The sequence below is a fragment of the Hemiscyllium ocellatum genome, chromosome 14 (genome assembly GCF_020745735.1).
Source record: "Hemiscyllium ocellatum isolate sHemOce1 chromosome 14, sHemOce1.pat.X.cur, whole genome shotgun sequence".
Taxonomy (NCBI): domain Eukaryota; kingdom Metazoa; phylum Chordata; class Chondrichthyes; order Orectolobiformes; family Hemiscylliidae; genus Hemiscyllium; species Hemiscyllium ocellatum.
The window spans coordinates 53143169-53165832 of NC_083414.1; positions in this window are offsets into that span (position 1 = coordinate 53143169).

Genomic DNA, 22664 nt, shown 5'->3' on the forward strand with positions numbered 1-22664 from the left:
AAGGGGAAGAGAGTTTAACATAGCCATAACTAATGAACTAGGTACAAATTGCAAACCAAGCTTTACTAACTTATGAGAAGTTTATTCCTCAATTTTCTGCTCATGCATATTTCCATGCAAAACACACCATTAACTCGTTGACAATTGACAGCATTTTCGAAAAATGCTTTGACTTCTAAACATTTTAGTTAAGTCTTTGGTCTATTTATGAGGTAATTTGATGCAATTCAATTAATACAGCTAAAAATAAGGTGATACAACAGAAATGTCTTCTGCTTTTTCTCAAAATTCATGAACACAAGAGTTATTCTCTGTTGGCTTTCTGGTGACTAACCTTTGGGTTTTCAATGGCAGAAGCATTGTGTTTCTGTTTGTATTACAGTGTCATTATCAAGCACTTCCAAATAATCTCAGGTATCAGCCAAAGTTTTTGAAGGAGTCCTGATTAGAATTTCATGTCAGAGACTGTTAATGTTTGGAAGGAAGGAGGAACTGAGTGGTGATTTGAGTGTGAATGTCCTTGGAAAGTTCAACACATCTAATATATATGAGCACAGGGGAAAAAAAAAACTATATAGTCATTTCAGCCTGCACTGCCATTTAATATTATTCTGACTGAGGATGCAATCTCCAATTTTGTGCTTCTTCTCTTCATCCCTTCCTTCAGGCATTATGATTTGGAGATGTTGGACTGGGGTGTACACAGTTAAAAATCACACAACACCAGGTTATCGTCCAACAGGTTTAATTGGAAACTAGTGTGCTTCCAATTAAACCTGTTGGACTATAACCTGATGTTGTGTGATTTTTAACTGTTAAGGCATCATGTGCCGGTAGCATCCAATCAGTAAATACATATTGTTCAGTGAGCCCTTTGGAATAAAAGGTAGTATGGTCCTAAAGCTAACACAGCTAAATTATTTTTTTTCAAAAATCAATTGCAAGAAATCTTGACTTATCCGCTCACACAAAATCTTCATGCTTATAAAAGATATTTCCCAGTCTGAAGCTTATGAATATTAAATGTGTTTCAATAGAATGAAGAAAATGTACATTACTTCAACCGAGTTAGTAATGACAGAATTCTTATTTAAAAAGAATGGCTATAAACTTAGTGAAGCAGAAAAGTAGTTTACATTTGAGATAATCAATCAATCACCAGTAACATAAATAATCATTTGGAATAGGTAGTGATTAAACAGTGTAGGTTGAAGATAGTAAATATATACGTAAGAGACTCAACAGCATAAATTATGATCCTTCTTAACAGCTGTGCTGCTGCATAACAATATCCCAAGAACTATAATGAATTAAAATCCATGAACTGCATCATGAATTTATTCTCAATGATGGAAGATACTATTTGTCTCTGCACTGTTTATTGGTCAGGTGGTGAGAAGCAAAGATTTTTTTCCAAAAACAGAATGATCTGGCATTTTCACAAAGTATTGCACAGGATAGACTTTGATTGAAATGACTCAAATCATCAGAAACTAAATCTAACTCAAATCAAATTTCACCAACTTTGGTGCTTGACTGTCAAAATGCTGCTAACTGGCGACCGAACCAAAGTGGCAATATCCCCCCACCCAATCAATAAATTTAGTTACTGTGGCACGTTTGCAGAATTTACAACAGTTTCTGGGTCTTTAAAAAGTTTATTTCTGTTTTTTAGCAGAAGGTAATTGAGGGGGACCTTTTATGTTTTTCTTATTTTATATTTACAGTATAAAAATAAAATGACAACTGAACCAACTTTATTTGGAAGAGGTTTGGGATTATTTTTTGAAAATCCTTTTTCTTTGTTTGAAATCAAGTTAATTATGGGTGGTGGACGAGATATTTTGTTGAATAATGCCAAACGTTTGGGTCTAGCCCATTTTCAATTGTATGAATCAAACATCAGCAGTTCCCGATGCTTCCAGAAATTCTTCTGCTTGTCTCGTTGAGTGAAAGGTGAAAATCTTCAGCAATCCTCAAGTTTCTGTATCATCAGGTGATAGCAGATGTCTCACATTTAATTTTTGTAATGTGGAGGAGCCAGATTTGGACTGGGTGGATATGGTTAAAAACCACACAACACCAGGTTATAGTCCAACAGATTTATTTGGAAGCACTAGCTTTTAAAGTGCTGCTCCTTCTTCAGGTGGTTGTGAAGCAAGAGGAGCATAAGACACAGAATTTATAGCAAAAGATTATTGTGTCATGCAAGTGGAATTACATATTTATCAAACTTCAGTTGTTGTTGTCTTTCATCTTTTAGAATGGATTACGGGTTTCAGTTCATTAATATGTAAATCCCAGAACTTCTTTTAAGTCACATTCAACTCAGACAATGCATTAAAGGTGTGAAGTCAGAGTATGTCTGTCTCCCAATCTTGACTCAGACTGGTTCTATTTCCAAAGTGGAATTTACAAAATATCATACGGATTGACTGTATGCATTGACTGCCTACCAGTTGGGTATTTTTTAAGCAAAGTAGAATGTATTCATAAATATAATTCTGCATTTATAGAATTCACCCCATCGACCTATATGTGTGTGCGCATGCTGGAGAGAGTGAGATAGAGAGAGAGAGAGAGAGAGAGACTGATTGTGTGCACACTCCCACACTTCCCCACACTCACATCTATGCATACACCCTCTCACAGGCTTATACCCCATCATACTCGCATACACTTTACCAAGCTTAAACACACACACTCTCACATGCATGCACACTCACATACGTGCACTCACATGCACACAATCACTCTCTCTCTCTCTCTCTCTCTCTCTCCCCTGCACATGCACACACAGATAAATCTATGGGGTGAATTTGCATTTGCAGATACATTCTATTTTGTTCAAAAAATACTTAACTGGGAGGCAGTCAATCCAGTACAATCATGTCTGTACACAACACTCATGCACAAAGCTGTCACAGAATAAGATCAACTGCTCATACCTTTGTTTCTCTGCTGAACAGGAAGGAATTTAAGCCAATTCAAACAAACCCACAGTTAAGATCAGCTACCCCCTGACCAGAGGTCAAACCTCAGATCAGATTTACTTATCTAGCTGAACATATCAAATGATTCATCTAACTGCTCAACCATCAACAGATTTGATCCTACCACTGAATCAGTACTGAATCCCCACAGTGTGGAATCAGGTCGTTCGGCCCATTGAGTTTACCCCCTCACCCCAAATCCAACAACTTTCATTTCACTATCTCTGTAACTCTGCATTTTTCATAACTAATTCACCTCAGCTGCCCATCCCTGGACACTGTGGGTAATTTAGCATGGCCAATCCTGGACATCTTTGGACTGTGGGAGGAAACTGGAGCTCCCAGACGAAACCAGCACAAACACAGGGAGAATGTACAAACTCCACACAGACATGCACCCCAGGCTGGAATCGAACCGAGGTACCTAGTACAGTGAGGCAGTAATGGTAACCAGTGAGCCACTGTGCTGCCCTGGATTACTGGTCAGCATGGCTGAGTTGAACCAAAGGGTCTGTTCCCATGCTGTATGTCTCCATAATATCTGGAAATGGCACTAATAAGTAGACCTGCTATTTGACAATCATGGCGACCGTTCTGCTGTTTACAGGCCATACAACAATTCAACGTCCAATTTGAATCAAAGATAAAATAAAATTTGAGGGATGATTACTTTCTTCCTGAACAAATGCAGTTCTTCAGTTCATCCACTGAAATAATACATCACTGTGTATTAAAAAAGCTTTATTATTTGAATAATTGATGCTCCAAAATAATAACTTTGCCTCACACAAAGCCCTGAAAGCCTATTCTATGTCACTGAAATCATAATCAAATTTTACTCTCTGATCCTTTGAGTTAAAAAAAACGTACAAATCTTAAGAAACGTGGCATGTTTTACATTAACGCTTCATTCTGGACCATGGGTTCTGCTTGGATGCCTTCAGCATACTTTTAATGGATATCCTTTATGGAAAGAGCTTTTGCTCAACGACAAATTCCATGCTGGCACATCGACATTCTGACACAACTGATGAGAATCTCTCTTCCAGCTGGTATTTCAAATAGGGTAGAGGGTCCTTCCGACTGCTTTTTGCAGTCTTACACATTTCTTTAATGATAAAGAAACTTGACTATTGCTGTAATAGGCTTTGCCTTGACACCCTGCTTCATGGTTTCCTGATAAATCAATGATCTAATACTTCGTACATTTCAATTTAATGAAATTGCATCGTGCATTTTGACCACAAAGGCCACCATGCATCGATGCCAGGAGAAAGATGTAGACATCGTGTTTTAATAGCTCATTCAGTTCTGATTCCAAATGCATCATGCTGAGTCTTGCCAACTCTTCTGAGGCACTTCACAAATGAGTATGATTGTAATGAAAACCAATACCTGTATTTGGGACTAATTTCCAGTTAAAGACACCCTGGGAAGAAACAGGGAAGGTGAAGTATTTGATCAGTCAAGAGTTTTTAATAACCAGAGAAATGGAAACAAAATGTTTGAAGTGTACTAACCAGTTTTCCACCTCGTTCCCTCTGCTCCTGCTGTGTACATGAAGGACTGCTCACTGATGTTACTTCCCTTATAAAGATCGAAGATGCCAGCCTTACAAATCAAACAGGCACCGATAAAAGTGACCAAGGAAGCATACAGTCAGTCTAAGCTTCCTCAAACATGAACTCAAGTTCAGTAAGAGTTTCAATGATCTTTTCAGGCAGAAAAAAAGCAAGTGGCATCCAAATTTCACATTTTAAGTCTCCACATTCTGACTTCCTGAACATTCCCCCACATGCAGCACTCCACAGACCAGCACACTTGGCAGCTCCGCACACTCCTCTTCCCCTCGAGACACTGCATCACATCCACTTCTGAAGAACAACACTTCCATACATACCCATCTGTGTGAGTCTCACACCCATCTCAGTCAGCTTTCATGAGTGCTGTTGTCCCATTCCCTCAGCACAAACTCTTTTGCATGTTTATAAATCTGGTTACAGAAGAAGGAAGTGCAAACTTCCAGAGAAAGAAGTGACACCCTCACTGTTACTGAGGAGGTAGTCTTGCATATCAGCAAGGTTTTGGGATGCAGGGTGAGTGTCACTTTTGTTTGCATTCGAATTCACTGAATTGAAATTACATCCCACACCTCCACTACCCATCTCCCACCCATCACCACCTTGCCCTCCAAGCCTACCCACCACTCCACTACCACCCTGCATCTCAGCAGTTACAATTCCACCCTACATTTTTTGAGTTTACTACTCAAATGTTGGGCAAGTTATCAGTAGTTCACCATGTCACATTGCTGAGGTTCACTTCTATAACTTCAAGTGAAAAGTAATCAATCATTTCGAGCTCAGATGAGAACAAAATCAATAGATCTTGGTTTCTTGTTCAGTTTTGTTGCTGGAGCGAGTTTGCAATAATGAATTGTTATCTACATCTACAGTATTGGTTTTGAGTTGCAAGCTAATGTTAAACCAATCATGATGTTCACAATGATCAATCTGAAATGAATGATTTAAAAACAGGCTTAATTGTACATACACAATTGCAATAAAATGTCAAATAAAGTTTTAAAAGCAAATCGTCAAAGATTACAATCATGCAGAACAATATACTTTTAATTTAAGATTTCAGCTAAGTCTACAGCAAAAAGACTTTAATTATGTATTAATATTTGAGACCATGATAAGCATCCTGAAATGAATAAATGTTAGTTAAGTAATTTCAATGATTTTTGGTGGGTCTATCTAGGAAGTAAAATAAAGCGAATTGTGATCATAAACGGAACAGTTTCATAGACAATCTCACTTATTGTAAAGTTAAAAGTTCATATCTCAGAGAACATAGAACATTACAGCGCAGTACAGGCCCTTTGGCCCTCGACGTTGCGCCAACCTGTGAAACCAAGCTGAAGCCCTTCAGATCCCTCCACTATTAAGGTGGACTGGTGGCTTCATAGCACCAGGGACCCAGGTTCGATTCCAGCCTCAGGTGATTGTCTGTGTGGAACTTCTATCGGTGTCTGTGTGGGTTTCCTCCCACAGTCAAAGGATGTGCAGGTTAGGTGAATTGGCCAAGCTAAATCACCCATAGTGGTCAGGGGTAAATATTAGGTCTGGGTGGGTTACTCTTTGGTGGGTGAGTGTGGACTTGTTGCCTGAAGGACCTGTCTCCACAATGGAGATTCTACTACTTTATGGGTGGCAAAGTGGTTAGCACTGCTGCCTCACAGTGCCAGAGACCCAGGTTCAATTCCTGCCTCAGGTGACTCTGTGTGTGGAGTTTGCACATTCTCCTCATGTCTGCGTGGGTTTCCTCCCACAATCCATACATGTGCAGGTTAGGTGAATTGGCCATGCTAAACTGCCCGTAGTGTTAGGTGAAGGGGTAAATGTAGGAGAATGGGTCTGGGTGGGTTGCGTGTCGGCGTGGACTTGTTGGGCGAAGAGCCTGTTTCCACACTGTAAGTAATCTAATCTAATTCCATTTTCATCCATATGCTTATGCAATGACCATTTAAATGCCCTTAAAGTTGGTGAGTCTACGACTGATGCGGGCAGTGCATTCCACACCTCTACTACTCTGACATCTGTCCTATATCTATCACTCCTCAATTTAAAGCTATGTCCCATCATGCTGGCCTTCACCATCTGAGGAAAAAGGCTCTCACTGTCCACCCTATCTAACCCTTTGATTATATTGTAAGTCTCAATTAAGTCACTGTTCAATCTTCTTCTCGCTAACGAAAACAGCCACAAGTCCCTCAGCCTTTCCTTGTAAGACCTTCCCTCCATACCAGGCAACAATCAGAGGAAATCTCCTCTGAACCCTTACCAAAGCTTCACACCCTTCCTATAATGCAGTGATCAGAACTGTACGCAATACTCCAAGTGCAGCTGCACCAGAGTTTTGTCCAGCTGCAGCATAATCTCATGGTTCTGAAACTCAATCCTTCAACCAATGAAAGCTAACACACTGTATGCCTTCTTAACAACCCTATTAACCTGGGTGGCAACTTTCAAGGATCTATGTACCTGGACACCGAGATCTCTCTGCTTACCTACACTACCAAGAATCTTACCATTAGCCCAGTACTCTGCATTCCTGTTACTCCTTCCAAAGTGAATCACCTCACACTTTTCCACAGAAAACTCCACTTGTCATCTCTCAGCCCAGCTCTGCAGCTTATCTATGTCCATATGTCACCTGCAACATCCCTCATCATTATCCACAACTCTGCTGACCTAATTGTCATCCACAAATTTACTAACCCATCCTTCAATGCCCTCATCCAGGTCAGTTAGAAAAATGACTAACAGCAGTGGACCCAAAACAGATCCTTGCGGTACATCACTGGTAACTGAACTGCAGGATGAATATTTCCCATCAACCACAACCCTTTGTCTTCTTTCAGATAGCTAATTTCTGATCCAAAATGTTAAATCATCCTCAATCCCATGCCTCTGTATTTTGTGCAACAGCCTACCATGGGGAACCTTATCAAATGCCTCACTGAAATCCATATACACCACATCAACCGTTTTACCCTCATCCACCTGTTTGGTCACCTTCTCAAAGACTTCAATAATGTTTGCGAGGTATGACCTACCCTTCACAAAACCATGTTGCCTATTCCTAATCAACTTATTCCCTTCTGGATGATTATAAATCCTCTCTCTTATAACTCTTTCCAACACTTCACCCACAATCAAGGTAAGGTTCACTGGTCCATAATTTCCAGGTATGCTCTACTTCCCTTCTTGAATAAGGTAACAACATTTGCTATCCTCCCGTCTTCTGACACTATTCCTGGAGACAATGACGATATAAAGTTCAAAGCCAAAGGTTCGGCAGCCTCCTCGCTGGCTTCCCAGAGAATCTGAGGATAAATCCTATCTGGCCCAGGAACTTATCTAGTTTCTTCACTTTCCAGAATTGCTAACGCCGCCTCCTTGAGGACCTCAATCCCATCCAGTCTGGTAGTGTGTATCCTAATATTCTCTTCAACCACATCGTTTTTTTCTAGAGTGAATACTGATAAAAAAAAATTCATTTCGTACTTCCCCCATCTCCTCAGACTCCACGCACAACTCCCCATTACGATTCTTGATTAGCCCTAATCTTACTCTAGTCATTCTTTTATTCCTGTTATACCTATAGAAAACCTTAAGGCTTTCCTTGATCCTATCTCACTATCTCCTGTTTTAATTCAAACGTGTATGCTAATTTCATATATTGGGACATGAAAGGATTGTCTATCCATTCGTCAGTTTGGAAACACAATGGGCCTAAGCCCAGAAATAGACCCTGAACTATGTTGCAGTGGCTCTTTTTTGAGCAGATCAGAAGGAAAAAACTAGATTTTTAAGCAAGAACTGATTTTGTCTTGTAGATTATAGTGTTATTTTTATTCACTAAAGGATTAGGGCTTTGCTGGCGAGACCAGCATTTATTGCCAGTCCCGAAGTGCTCAGAGGTAGTTAAGAATCAACCTCATCACTGTGGGTCTATTTACATCACTCATCCAGTAATGTTTCTGGTCAACTGTCATCCCAAGATTCTTGATCATTGCTGATTTGGCGATGGTAATGCCATCAAGTGTCAAGTAGGGGTGTTAGTTAGACACTCTTTTTGGAGATAATCATTGCCCTATAATTTTGCGACATAAGTACTATTTGCTGCTCATTGGCTTGAGTTTGGACGTTGTGTACATCTTGCCATAGGTGGGTACAGGCTGCTTCAGTATTTGACACATGGCAAATGGAACTGCACAATGTGCAAACAATCATCAGCATACATATCCATTGTGAAGGAAAGAGAGCTACTGATGAAGCAGCTGAAGATATTTGGACCAAGGTCATTTCAATGTATAACGCTTGTACAAAGTCCTTAGACCAAGACAATTAGCAACTTATTTCATGCTCGGCATGATACCAGTCAATGATAAAACTTCCTTTCATTTCCATTTTAATTTAGCTTTCCTTGAAATCCTTGATGTCACCTCACTTCTGGAATTCAGATACCAAAATTGGGCTGAGATCTAAAGTTGATGAGTACTGTCAGATCCCAAATTGAGCATTGATGAGCAGGCAAATATCATGTGATGGCATGATATCTTGCATTACTTTTCAGGTGATTGAAAGTTGGCTCATGCACTGTCAATTGACAGGATTAGATTTGTTCATTTGTAGGACATAATTGGGCAATTTTCCACATTGTCTCACGGATGGCAGTGTTGTAATTCTGCTCAAAGACCTTTATTCAAGGGTAACTAGGACTGATCAATCAATGCTGGCACAGCCAGTGAAATCCCCTGAATGAATCTGTTTTAACAAAAACTAGGGACACAGCTAGCTCTGGCCTTCACTATACCCAGTGCATGCAAACACTTTTCATCATCAATGGAGTGGATGAACTGGTGTTGGTGGCAATATCAGGAGGAAGCCAAGGTGGATTATCCCATTAACACTGGCAAATCAGCAAACTCTTCAGTCTTGTATTTTGGATTTAGGTGATAAGTTCTGCAGTCAGTGAGGATGAGGAGGTTTATGGAGTTTCTTCTTGTTTGTTGTTTTATTGTTCACAAATAGTCATACTTTCATGTGGCAGAACTTCAGAATTTTTATTTGGTCTAATAGTCATCGAATCAATTAGCTCTGCCTATAAAACATGACTTCACGTGTTTATTTTACATGTTAATCTACTTATTGCTGACTTTTTAAAAAAAAATTGGAGCTTGTTTTTGATTTATTTTTTCACACAAGCTAAAAATTACACCTTTCAAAACATTCTTTTTCACTTCCACTGAAATGATGTTTAATAACCCTGAGCTAAATTTTCCTTTAGCCATTCCTCACTTGGTTGAATATGGTTCAGGAATTTGGTTCCTGGTCTAATCCAATTCTGAGAATGCTGTCCCTTGACGTGCTATGACTTCTAAATCGTGCATTTTTCCTTCATTCATTGGCAATTGTCTCTTATGGTTGCCTTAGTGCGCATTGGATCAGGAAGCAATATGATTTTAAAACACCTTGGTTTTCTTCACATCCATCAAAGTTTTACCTGCACATCTACCAATATCATTTATTGTATCCATTGCTCCAGATGCGGTCTACTCTACACTGGGGAGACAGAACGCCTCCTAGCAGAGCGCTTTAAGGAACATTTTTGGGACACCCGCACCAATCAACCACACTGCCCTGTGGCCCAACATTTCAACTCCCCCTCCCACTCAGCCAAAGACATGGAGATCCTGGACCTTCTTCACCGCCGCTCCCTCACCACCCACTGCCTGGAGGAAGAATGCCTCATCTTCCGCCTCGAATCACTTCAACCCCAGGGCATCAATGTGGACTTCACCAATTTCCTCATTTCACCTTCCCCTACCTCACCCCAGTTCCAAACTTCCAGGTCAGCACTGTCCCCATGACTTGTCCTATCTGCCTATCTTCATTTCCACCTATCCACACCACCCTCCTCTCTGACCTATCACCTTCATCCCCACCCACATTCACTCTTGGCTATCTTCCTCCAACCTCCTCTCTGATGATCATCTTCATCCCACCCCCTTTCACCTATTGTACTCGATGCTACTTTCTCCCCACCCCCACACTCTTCTCATTTGTCTCTCCTGCCTGTATTCCTGATGAATGGCTTTTGCCCAAAACGTTGAGTTTCCTGCTCCTTGGATGCTGCCTGAACTGCTGCGCTTTTCCAGCACCCCTCTAATCCAGAATCTGGCTTCCAGCATCTGCAGTCATTGTTTTTACCTTCCTTTATAGTTGCTTGGCTTATATTTCACATGAAAATAACTAAATGCACTTCAAGGAGGATGTGAAGACTTTAGAGAGCTTGCAGAAAAGATTTATGGAAATGGCTACAAAGGATAAACTTCTTCAGTTATGGTTAGCTGGATAATCTGTAGCTGCCGTGACTGGGGAAGTTGAAAGGAAATTTATTTGAGGTATTCAGAATCATGAGGGTTGTGGACAAAATGGAAAATGAGAAATAATTTCTCTTCACAAAGAGAGACAGGGGTCACAGATTAAAGATGAATGGCAAAAGAATCAAAAACAATGAGAAAAATGTTTTCACAGTGTGCAGGAAGGACATTGCCGGAGAGTGCTCTAAAGGCACAGTCAATCCTATCTTTCAAAAGGGCATTGGATAATTATCTGAAGGTAAAACATTGACAAGGTGATGGGGAAAGACAGGTGAGCAGGGATAGCTGAATTGCTCTTGTCAAAATCTGGCATAAACATGATGGGCTGAACTATCTCCTGTGCTAATACTATTCTATGATTCCATTGAGATGTTTCAGGTGATGAAATCAATATGCTATTATATGTGGATCTGTAAAGTATTTAACATGGAGCTAAGGAAATAAAAGATGAGAATGTTATAGTATGTCCTGATATTTAAACATGCAGCGAGGTTAGATCACCAACTCGCTTGAACCTTCAGTCCAACAATGAATTACATTGGAAGTAAATAGTGATTAAGGATTATCTCAGAGCTTTTACTATGTCGATATTTAATAATCTCCTGGTCAGAACACAGACAATGTATTTTTAACCATCCCGAACTATGTGAATATTACAGTACAGCCCTTGAGATGTTTTAGATGAGCAGATATGATTATCAATACCAACATTTACGATAATAGAACAATTATGCCAGAATTTCTTTTTCTGAGAGTAACTTTCAATGTATTTGATTAAAAACATTCGAAGAGAGAGTGAGGACTGCAGATGCTGCAGATCAGGGTCAAGAATGTGGTGCTGGAAAAGGCACAGCAGGTCAGGCAGCATCCGAGGAGCAAGAGAATCAACGTTGTAGGCATAAGCCCGAAAAATCCCTGATGAAGGGCTTATGCCCGAAACATCGATTTTCCTGCTCCTCGATTGTTTTTTTTTCTTTCAGCATCAGTCTTTTGCAAATCAGAGGAAGCATCTTAAGAAAGATAACTGAACAGACAGATTCTGACCGGCATAAGAATCGTCAGGATCATCTCAGTAATCCATGAATAGGAAGCACAGAATTGCCTCCCAGATTTCTTCTGCCCATAACCAATCTTTCCCTGTTTGTCTGACTTTGTGCATGCATGTAAGAACTGTTCATAATGGGATTAGCATTTTAATTTGGAGTGCTATATGCCAATGATTTATAACTGTTTACCTGTAGCTGGATTCTAATTACTTGTAACAATTGGTAATTCTTGTCAAATACAAAAACCGTTTCATGCTTTCTATTAACCTGGTAAAATCAAGTAACTTGGGGGATTTTGGGTACTTACTTTAAAATCTTTAGTTTTTGCAATGTTTCCAGGAATAATGGAGTTTGATTTCCAATGTATTGTCCTGGTGAGTTGTGACAGTATAGATTTGCAATATATAAAGACATTATTCAAAGATGAATGAATCAAATATAAAACAACCAATTGATGCTAAGTTTAATGTCCCTGATTGTAAGATAGAACACAAAACTCAAAAACTGCAGTTAATTGCCTGCAATTCCTTTGTGGGGTTGGTTGCCTTGATGGAAGTTGAGAAATTGTAGACAATTTCTTCTTTTTAAAACTCCCTCAATCCTCTGGTAGAAGAGAATTCCAAAGATTGACCACCATATGTGAAGATATTCTCCTTCATTTCAGTCTTTCATGGCCTACCCCTTACCTTGAGATTATACTCCTTGATTCAAGAGTCACCAGCCAGGGAAAAATCTCCTCGTTATATCAACCCTGTTGTACTTTTCAAGAATTTTTGAAAAATTTCAATGCAAATTCTTCAAAAGAGTAGGAATGCAGATTCAGTTTCAGCAACCTCTCCTTATAAAACAACTCTGCCATCTCAGCGATTTATCTGGTGAATCTCCATTGCACCCTTGTTGTGGTGAGTACATGGTTTCCTTATCTAAGGAAGGATATCTGTACAAAATATTCCCTGTGAGGTCTCACAAATGGTCTCTACAAGTGCATTCGAACATCTTTATTTTAGTGCACAATATCCTTAAAATGAACATCAAATTTGTATTTGGCATCCTATTTCCATGCTGTACCTACATACCAGCTTTTAGTGATTCAAGGAGAATGACATCCAGATTCCTTTGGACACTACAGTTCTCAATCTCTGATCATTTAAGAAATATTCTGCCTGTGTTTTTCACTGCCTAACTGAATAATTTCTCTTTTGTGCATTATATTTCATCTGCCGAATTCTAGCTATTTCCCTAAACCAGTCAAAGTCTTCTTGAAGGCTCCTTGCATGCTCCTCCCAATTTACATTCTTTACATCTGTGGAAAGAAAGCAGAGTTACAATTTTAGTTCCAGTCATGCTTCTACAGGACTCATTCTGGGCCTCAAATTCTAGCACTGCTTTCTCTGCATAGATGCTGCCAGACTTGTTGAACTTCTCCAACATTTTCTGTTTTGTTTCAGATTTTCAACACCTACAGTTCATTGTTTTCTTTCACATTCCTACCCAGTTAGGTGGAATCAGCAAATTTGGAACCATTACAATCAGTCACCCGATATAAGTCCAAAAACGTTGATTATTCGTTGTTCAGTTCTGATTAGTTGTGGATGGAGCACAGAGTGTTGCAGTTCCAGACTGGTCATAGCCAGCCATCCTGAAAATAATCCATTTATTTCTATTTTCTTTTGTTAAACAATTTTAATATGTACTGGTATATTTCACTCAATCCCATGAATTTTAGTTTAATGACTAAACTCCACTGTGGGATTTAGCAAAATCCATCTTCCAAAATCCATCACATTCACTGGTTGTCATTTGTCTATGCTACAAACAAAATCCTCAAAAAAACTCCAAGTTTCTCAAATGTGATTTCCATTTCATAAATCATTTCATTGATTCAGCTCAATGTTGCCATTCTCATCCACATCTTCCTTGTGACATCCTTGACATTAAGTTTAAACTTTTTCCCTGGTATGGTCATCAAGTTAACTGCCTGTAATTCTCCACTTTCCCTCTTCCTCCCTTCCTAAATATGATGTGGAGGAGCTGGTGTTGGACTGGGTTGGACAAAGTTAAACATTGGACAACACTCGGTTATAGTTTGACAGGTTTACTTGGAAGCTCTATTTTTCAAAGTGCTGTTCCTTCATCAGATAGTTGTGCTCCAAAAGCTAGTGCTTCCAAATAAACCTGTTGAAATATAACCTGGAGTTGTGTGATTTTTAATTTTGTCCTCCCTAAATCATGGAATTACACTTGAAAGTCCTGTATTTTCATTTCTTTCTTTGCTCCCTGAAATCTAGTTTCAGGACTTCACATCCATTCCTACCACACCAGTGGTACTGATGTTGATTATAACCTCTGGATGTTCACCTTCCCTCAGAACAATATTCTTCAGCTATTCTGTGACATCCTTTACCCTGGAATCAAAGATGCAACATACCACCCTGGAGTTATGTTTATGGTCACAGAAGTGAATGTATGCTTCTTTTCATTCAATTAAGGGAACTGGGCATTGCTGGCAAATTCAGAAGATGTTGCCCATCTTTCACTGCCCTTGAACTGAATGACTTTCATGGCCATTTCTGAAGGTAGCTAAGAGTCAGTCACCCAACTGCGGGACTGGAGTCATAGGTAGGCCAGATCAGATTATGGATTTAGTGGAGTTTCCCCTTTTCCTCAAATACATGAAAACGTCATGAAATGCTTTCACAAATAAAGGTTCCTAACATTCATTTAAGCACCTTTTGTATTCTATATTACAATCTTGAAAAGTTTGGATAAAGGCAAAAACAATTAGAATGACAGAGTTTTTAGAATGACAGTTCATCAACTGACCCTCAATGGACCCCGTTGTTGTGTCTCAATCAAGTTTGCGCTATCGCAATTGAATCATTAATTGCACAGAATTATGACCAAAGATTACTTGAAAAATATCACAATTCAAAAATAATTATCCAAAATACATTTTAAAGTGCAATACCTGACCTTTGATTTTGGATTACATGGGTCTAAAGGGATTCAGAGTCTTTATATTACAGTTAAACTTCATTAACTACCAGTACAGTAGTGATACAAAAAACATTGGTATCAATATTGGAAAAGTAGCAGATGGCAAAAAATGCTAACCATCTGCACAGGAAAGGGCAAACAAATTATTGTAGCATTTGCACAGATGCAGCCTACTTAAACCTTCTGGTCCAGCTACAGAATGTTCAGGAACAAGCGCAACACGACTCATCCAAGAAAAAAATTATGTTCAATTGAATGCACAACCAGCAGAAGAATTTCATAGCCGTCCTTGAAAAACAGAACCGAATGAAATGTCAGCACAGCCATACAATGTAGCCGAATTAACATGAGATTAGCAGAGAGAAATGCATTAACAATTTATAATACGCTAATATGAAAGCAAAACCACGTAGATATTGCAAATTGAAAATAAAATTAAGAACAGAAATTGCTAAGAACGCTCAGATCAGATAAATCTATGGTAAATGATACAAAGTTAACAGGCAGAATATTCCTCCGAGCAGGGACAGATGTGTGTTGTTTCTTGGAGTGTAGTCCCACTGAATATAATGCCAATCAGACATTATTAAAGCATCAGCAAGCCTTCAGCTGGAATTTATAGCAACCAGAAGCCAGGAGTTCTGAACTCTGCAATGCTATGGAGGGGGCTATGGCCAGAAAAATACCAAGAATGGTGCAGGACCAAGGTGTAAGGTTAGTGATTTGCTTGGGGGTGGAGAGATTGTAGAGTGGAGAGGGGTTTGGGGGTGGGAATTACTGGAGGAGGGGACAATGGGGTTGGCTCTCAGTGGACACTCTTGCCTCGAGTCATGCCCAGAAATTGGGTTGGATTGCATTTGATCGATGAGCCAACTCTTCTCCACCACACTCTCACAGTGATTGGCTGCCTGCATAGCTGACCTGTTGGGCCTGGTCACAGATCTGTTTGCGCTGGGGCTGATCCCAAGGGATGGCAGACTGAAGCTCTTAAATGTCACTTGTGTGTGTCAACTATTAAGTCTGGACCTCCTGTACTGAACTTAATTCCAGTGGAGGTGAGAAGGAGTTGAGTTTGCAATGTACCAACCCACTTTAATTGGCCATCTTGCCTCCAAGCCACCTACAGGAAACTTGATTGTTTCAGATGAATGATTTTTTCCTCACAACTGGAAGAGGTTACACAAGCAATTTGGAGTTTTAAGCAAGTAGAATGGCAAGAAAGAAGGTGGAGTCAAAACTCTGACAGGTTGAAAGGCAGAAAAGATTAAATCATAAAAGGGATGTTCATGCAATTAAGGCAAAAGGTGATGCTCATGAGATAAATAAACTAAGGTGGGTATAGAGGTGACCTCTGTAAATAGAAACATTACTGCAAGCTATTATGTGAAAAAAAGATTATGATTTGAAATTAGAGTCTAGATTTGTGGGCAGCACAGTGGCACAGTGGTTAGCACTTCTGCCTCACAGCTCCAGAGAACCGGGTTCATTTCCCGCCTCAGGCGACTCTGTGTGGAGTTTGCACATTCTCCCTGCGTCTGCGTGGGTTTCCTCCGGGTGCTCCGGTTTCCTCCCACAGTCCAAAAATGTGCAGGTTAGGTGAATTGGCCATGCTAAATTGCCTGTAGTGTTAGGTAAGGGGTAAATGTAGGAGTATGGGTCTGGGTGGTATGCGCTTTGGCAGGTCGGTGTTGACTTGTTGGGCCGAAGGGCCTGTTTCCACACTGTAAGTAATCTAATTAGAGTGGTGCTAGAAAAGCACAGCAGGTCAGGCAGCATCCGAAGAGCAGGAAAATCGCCGTTTCAGGCAAAAGTCCTTCATCAAGAATAGAGGCAGGGTGCCTGCAGAATAGATAGATAAATGAGAGGGGGGTGGGGGTGGGGAGAAAGTAGCATAGAGTACAACAGGTGAATGGGGGTGGGGATGGAGGTGATAGATCAGAGAGGAGGGTGAAGTGGATCGGTGAGAAGGAAGATAGGCAGGTCGGACAGATCATGAGGACTGTGCTAAGCTGAAAAACTGGAGCTAGGGTTAAGTGGGAGAAAGGAAAATGAGGAAATTGGTGAAATCTGCATTGATGCCATGGGGTTGAAGTTTTCCGAGGCAGGAGATGAGGCGTTCTTCCTCCAGGCATCGGGTGGTGAGGGAGCGGCGGTGGAGGAGGCCCAGGACCTACATGTCCTCGGCAGAGTGGGAGGGGGAGTTGAAATGTTGGGCCACAGGGTGGTGGGGTTGATTGGTTGCTGTTGATCTCAATATTGTGGGCTGGAATGCTGTACAGTGCTGAATCAAAGATGAGGTGCTGGGTCTTGAGGTTACATAGAGCTTTATTGGAACAGAGTGCTCAGAGTTGGAACAAGGCAGACAGTTGAAAAGTCAGCCTTGCAGATTGAATTGACCTATTCTGCAAAATCGTCACCTTCAAAATAGATCCCTTCAGCATGGAAGTAAGCCATTCAGCCCATCAAATTGACACAAATCCTATGGAAGGCATCCAAACCAGAACCACTCCAACTACCCTACCCCTGTAACCCTGCATTACCAACTGATAACCCACCTAACCTGCATATCCCTGAACACTATGGACACTTTAGCATAGCCAATCCACTGACTTGCACATCCTTGGGTTGTGGGAGGAAACCAGAGTATCCAAAGGAAACCCACATGGACACAGGGAGAATTTGCAAACTCCAGACAGACAGTCGCCGGAGGTTGGAATTGGACCCGGGTCCCTGGCACTGTGAGGCAGCCATGCTGACTATTGTGCCACCCCTTCGTGAGCAGTAAATGCAATGCTACATGTAACGAGGCTTCCCACAAAAACCACAAAGCAAAAACAAAATACTGTTTCACTCAAAATCTGTTTGGGGAAATACACACAGACAAAAGATAAATTGAAAGGGTAAATATTACATCATCTGCACATGTATGGGAAGGTCAGGAAGTATTACATGACTTTATGGATTCACCCAGAACACTTTCAGAATGTGGAAAAATCAAGAAACATCACTTGGTGATTGCATGACAAAGGATTGGTGAAGATGGTGGATAATAGTTTTCTGAATGTAAAGGATTTTGAGGTCGCAAGTGAAAATAAGGGGAACCTGATTCTGCAATGTGTCACCCACATGCAGCAAGGGCTGGACAGCATTCAGACATGGTCTGATGTGTGACTGAAATGTTGTTTGTTTCCCAAGTATCAAGCTATGGCCATCACCAGTGAGAGAGAAAATCAAATGTACACTATTTGATATTAATGGCATTACCATGACTGACTTCTCCATCTGTATTTCTGTCTGTGTGCAGAACTTGGAAGACTTTGTGGGCTTCTCCCATGTTATGACATTTAAAAGTCCTTGAGGATACTGCAATGTGCATGACTGTGCAAAATAATTCAAAGAAATCATGCATTCAAATGAATATAGCACACAAACAGAGGAAAATTAGAGAGGTCATTAACTTGACTTACACCTCTGAAAGATATCATGTGTTATTCCAGAATCGGCCTGAAGTGTTTTTCTCCCCTTTCTCTTCCACCCTTATTTCCAACAACAAAACTCTTGTTCCTCTCCAACTCTTTCTTAATATTGACGCCTTTCTTTGGGTTAAGTTTGGTAAGCCATCTCATTATCTTTCTTTTTTTGGCTGAACATCCATTGAACAATTGCACCGTACTGAAATGTCTTGGTACAGTTCTGATGTATGTAAATTATTTTGGAAATTGTTTACTTTACTTCTAGTTTGTTATTTGCTGAGTATTTCATCCAAAACTTGATTCAAATGATCCTATGCTACCAATTACATACAAATATTTGCACTATATAAATGCAAGCTGTTTAAGTTTGTATCAGTTCATATGAGATATGAAGTGAAATATTCCAGATCAGTTTGTCAAAGTAATCAGATTTTAAATGAAGTCTCCACCTGCTCTACCAGATTTGTGAAAGATATGCAATGCACCATGCATGATGTTATTTTTAGGGCATGGGTTTTGTGAAGTTTGCATGTCTCATCATGGTTAACAGTTCTTTTATAATGGGAGTGAAACACTAGGATTTGGAGAATCCCAAGCTGGGGTTGTGATCATGAAGACACAGAAAAAAAAATGTAGTTTAGGGTTACTGCTAAAAGAGAAGGAGAATGGGTTAGTTTGAGGCTTCAGGCCACAGAACTGCTTCTGAGATTTGTACTGAGTCTCAAATATTCCACAGTTTTGTTACATTAGGCACTCAATATGTAGTTGTGTACAATTCATGATTGAAGTTAAACTATATTATAGCTCTTGATAACTGCAGCTGTTGATCAGAATATTGGGTCTCAATAGATGCATGAAACTAAAAATACCAGTGGCAGGTGCATGATTGAAAGATGCAAGATGATCTTTGGGTTTCTTGGTTACACAGACATGTATGGAGATGGAATGTGAGGTGATTGCACTCATTGAATAAGCAACTGGAAGACTGGTTATGTTTCAAATTTGTTTTTCCGAACAACTTAATTATGCCAACAGGTTTATAATATTGTATATTCTGGATGTGCAAGCAAATGTCACACTTTTGTCTATTGTGTTGCTTTTCCATACAGTAAGCAAACAAAGCTTTTGAAAAATGATGAAATTTTCAAAATTAGAGAATGATATTTTAGATCAAATAACTGGGCAATAAAAAATGACCAAGATAACTAGCAAGGAAGACAAAAAAAGAAATACAGTTCAAAAGAGCAATAAAATATTGTCAAAATTCACATACAGAAGTAGTACAAAGCATTAGAATGTTATGCATTGTGTATCTATAGGTTTCAGTTGCTTACCTGTCTCATTTTTAATTATGTTAAAGGTACAGTCGGTGCTGAGATTTGCATTCATTTATTTTGTTGAACCATAGTCCAGGAGGATCACAGATTTATTTAGGCAATTGCACTGTATCCAGAGCATTTACTTATTTGCATCCGTTGATTTTTTTTTCATCAATGAATGCAATAGGAGATCCACAATCATGAAGATGATCCAAAATATATGCAATGATCAGTGACAGAACACCAGATTTACATCCCACAGCAGATAAAATCATAGTGGCATTGAATAAATATTTCATGACTGTCCACTACATGCACATGTACTTTCGATCCATTTTTCCGCACCAGTTTTACTTCATGCCAAATGCCTTCTGGGGAACGAGAAGAATGTGCCTCAAACATTGTTCAGTTATTGATGGCATAAATTTTATGCAGAAATTTCATTTTCTCAGTTCTAAGGGGATCTAATTCAGAAGCTACGAAGTGAGGACAGCCACTTCATTCAGACATTAATAATCCAAATGCCAAAAAAAAGTCAATCTGAAAAGATAGAATTGTGTTTGTGGGAAAACTAAAATAAAGCAAGGCCACTGCAACTGAAAAAAACAATTTGAAAGGCTTACTGGCACCATTATATGATGATTAAGACTTGGAATTTAAATACGCTTTAATCATTTCCTGCCATCACCAATTTGAAACACTGATACAAATATTGTGTCAGAATCTCCTGCAATCTCCTCGTAGTTTTCAATTAGTATTAATTCTTTGCAGGATAAAATCTACAGGTGCAACCTTTCTTTCATTGTATTTCATCAGCTGAGATTTGAGTCAGCACTTGTTTCTTATTAAACCTGTCACAAAGGTCACAGTCAAGGTCTTTGCTTGTTAACAGCCTCATTATTCAGCAGTCCCCTCAGGATTCCAGCATTCAGAGTTCTGTTTATTTCAGAATTTCCAATGAAAATTTGCAATGATTTATTTCCCTCTGTGTTTGATTGTTATTGTTCAAGCTATAGGGCTAAACAATATTTCTACATCAGAAGGTATTCATCATCCATTGATTGACTCTGGATTGTTTGCTTCATTGGTTGCCACTCAACAAGAAGCTTCAAGGGTTTATAAGAGGAAAGGTGAAGGGTTTCACACAAGCAGAAAATGAAATTGCAATGTACAGTTTATGACTGATGCAAGGTTGAAGATATAGAAGTTGTGTCTTGAATAAATACAATGGTCAAGTACAGAGCAATATGTGGCTGTGCCACAATTTAATAGTGCAAGTTGAAAGGAGAGACCTTGTGACTGGAATAAATTCAGTGGTCAACTACTATGCATGATGTAGTCAATGACAAAAGTTCAGATCAGTCAGAATTTGCCGCAGAATTGCATCTTATGATATCTACTGTTAGTCGAACCTTCAATTTTACAATATCATGCAAAAACACACTTTTCTTCTCCAAGTTGAGAGAACAATAAGCAGATAATTACAGAGTGAGGGAAATTTGTCACTGAATAGAGGGATTCAACAGAGGGATTCCGAAGTAATGCAACTGAAGGGCTGGGAAAAAGACAAGGGACTGAGAAAGTATATGAATTAAGCTGATCAGTACAACAGAAAATCAGCAATACAAAGCAAATGGGGAAAAAGAAAGACTGGCTTAAAAAGAAATAAAGGGACAAAGAAAGGAACAGAATGTTAAATCTCCCCAAAAATTAGTATCTAAAGGAATAAGTCTTTACATACAACAAATAGTTTTGGGTTGAACAAGCAGTGAGAGGAAGACTTTTACACTTATATTATTAAAAGTGTAGTTAGTCCAGCAATGTTATGACGAGCTCTCAGGGGACTGAAGACAAGGATAATGTAACTGTTCACAATTATAGATGATAAACTCTTGACATAAGTATGGTACAAAAGGGCTTTTATTGTACTTTCTTCTTTCAGGACTCAGTTCCACGTGATCTCATACCATGATGAGATAGCTCCTTACACCCATACCTAATATCTATTGTCAACGTTGAGATAGGTTGCCCTTTATTCCACATCTTCTCCCATGTCTTAACCTGACTTACACAATTATAGGTTTTTCAACTCCTCCTTTTCTGTGTCTCTATTCTTCAGAAGATTTCAGAGTGGTTTACCAATCTTCCACATATGTACAAAGTTCCTTTTGAGGTTGTGAATGATTTATGTGCTCTGTACTTATTTTCTTAGAATCTAAATGCCTTCTCTCTTCTGGTATTTGTTACGTTTGCATAGTTTCCTCCTGAGGATATGTATGTCGCCCACCTGGCCAATGACTTATTTTTCAGTGATACTAAGGCATCCCTGTTCAGATGATGTCACTTCATGTGAGCACACTAAGATATCAAATGTTGTAGCTTCTCACTACTATTCCCCAAGCCATATCTTTGGTTGCCTTTCCAATTGTATGTGTTGTATACAATTGAAGATTTGGAATGCCTGTTCTGCAGAATTCCTCTTTTGGTCATGCTTACTCATGGTCCTGCACCATGGCATTCGGTTCTAGTATATGCGAATGGGAGGGAATTTGGATTTACAGTTTGTAGTCCATCAAAAGCTGGCATGGAGCAAATCCATTCTGTCATTGTAAAAAGGTAGTTGAGTAAGGCTCAATGAATTTTTTTAAAATCAGGAGGCGTTTAACAGTACGTATCACCTCTTCATGTCAATGTTAGCTTGAAAGTATCTCAGTGAACTTGTAATGTGGATGAATTCCCATGAGGCTGTAAAGGATGGGTGTAATAACCCGGAAAACCCATCTGGAAAGGAACATGATTTATTGTTGAACACCAAAATAGAGTCACTATTCATGGCATACATCGGCTAGTCCCAACCTGGGACAGACAGTTCTGCAGAACCT